Raw genomic sequence first — 2,500 nt, forward strand, 5'->3', positions numbered from 1 at the left:
CTCCTGTTCCTCGTCGTCTTCTTTCTGTCACTCCTTCCTCACATCTTTACATTTATTTTTATCCTTTTTTCCTCGTTCATACGTATTTTCTACTGAATATCCTATTTCATTTCCCTAACTTTCCCCTATTTCCACTATTCTTCTGGAAAACTGAAAATAAAATACGATAGAAAACGAAGAAATTGGAATCATATTATTGTCCTGTATGTTTCCCACCGTTTATTCTGCTTTATTCATCACATATTTACTTATCTATTCATCTGAAATATCTTATCTATTTCTTAGGTACTGTGTACACTCGTTATTGCCGTCACGTACGGTTCGCGGAGGCGGACAAATTACCAGGACCTCATAATATTTACAATTATTGCGTTTCACAGCGTTATATCACGAAAGACTCTTAGAAATGGAGACCTTGAGTTTCGTAAGCCAACTCCGGATTTATTTAACACGCACAGACAGATTTACATTATCGTTGCTTAACATGAGTACTTATTATTACTTTACTGGATTGAAGGAATGTACTGGTGAGCGCTGAAACATAATTTTGAACAGAGAGCATACCATTTTTATAGTATTCAGCTTGTCCTATACTGTATCAGCCATATATCATGACACTGGTGTCTAGATAAGACTTATCTCTCCAGATATCGAGAGGTTATCTGTTTATGTGAAACTGGGTATCGATCTACAGGGAAAAAAAAGAGGAATGAGGGAGAGGGAGACATGAGGAAGAAAAAAGAAAGAGAGAAAGAAAAGTGGGGGACGTAGAAAGAGACAGAGAGACAAAGAGAGAGAAAGTTGTTGAGAATGCGCGAAACCAATAACTAATGAATTAAAAAAAAAAAAAAAAAAATACTCAAACTCAAACGCAAACACTAACGAACATAACACGCAAGAGTTATACAAAATATACTTCGGTTCCCATAGCTAATTATACATGAAGGGACACACGTTTCTATTTTTAGATTCAGGTGCAGAAACGGCGCAGGTATATGGAGTGGGTGGGGGTGGGTAGCAGTACAAAATGCTCGGGAAATCATATATATATATATATATATATATATATATATATATATGTGTGTGTGTGTGTGTGTGTGTGTGTGTGTGTGTGTGTGTGTGTGTGTGTGTGTGTGTGTGTGTGTGTGTGTGTGTGTGTGTGTGTGTGTGTGTATATATTTATATATGTATATATATACATATATGTGTGTGTGTGTGTGTGTGTACACACACACACACACACACACACACACACACACACACACACACACACATATATATATATATATATATATATATATATATATGTAAATATATGTATATACATATATATACACGGACACATATACATAGATATGTATATATATAAATATATGAATATATATATATATATATGTGTGTGTGTGTGTGTGTGTGTGTGTGTGTGTGTGTGTGTAAGTGTATATATATGCATATATATATACATATATATGTATGTATAAATGTATATGTGTGTATATATATGTGTGTATATATATATATATATATATATATATATATGTATATGCACACAGACACACAAGCGCAAACACACACACACACACAGACATATATACATTTACATTATATATTTGTATATACAATATATATACGTATATGTATATATTGTGTTTATGTGTGTGTCTATATATATATATATATATATATATATATATATATATATAGTGTGTGTGTGTGTGTGTGTGTGTGTGTGTGTGTGTGTGTGTGTGTGTGTGTGTGTGTGTGTGTGTGTGTGTGTGTGTGTGTGTGTGTGTGTGTGTGTGTGTGTGTGTGTGTGTGTGTGTGTGTGTGTGTGTGTGTGTGTGTGTAGTATTATTGTTTACAACGATGTTCTTGATTAATATTTTTGTGACCTCAACTTGCATTGCGTCCGTGACCTTTTTTACAGACTGACGCTTTTTGTGAATGACCTTATTACCTTTTCGTGATAGCCTTCTAACACAGCTTTTATGGCAAAAACGGGTTCCCAAATGGTTGTTTTAACCCAAGACAAAAGGAAAAACAACAACAACTGCTATTATTACTACTACTACTTCTACTACAATTATCTCTGTTACTAGTACTCCTGCTTCTACTACAATTATCTCTTCCATTTGCACTACTAATCTACTACTACTATACATATATATCTCCTACTCGTACTTCTACTACTACTATTACTAAAACTACCTCTTCCACTAGTACATCTATTATTGCTGTTACTGCAACAACTATACCAAGCCAAGTATTCTTGGTTGTGTTCCACTTAACACTTAACTGTTCCAAGATCTTTCGCAGTATAATATAATATAATGTATTGCAATACCGTATCCGTTCTTCAGATTTCATTGCATGTCAGTCACTACTTATACACGGGAAGGGACTTTCATGATTACTGTCCTCAGTAATGAAAGTGTCTTTAAACGTTTCCAGTATAATATTTAAATGAAAACGATGAAGAATGGTTTGCTGTAGTTGATAG

This window comes from Penaeus chinensis, chromosome 34 (assembly GCF_019202785.1).
Source record: "Penaeus chinensis breed Huanghai No. 1 chromosome 34, ASM1920278v2, whole genome shotgun sequence".
NCBI lineage: Eukaryota > Metazoa > Arthropoda > Malacostraca > Decapoda > Penaeidae > Penaeus > Penaeus chinensis.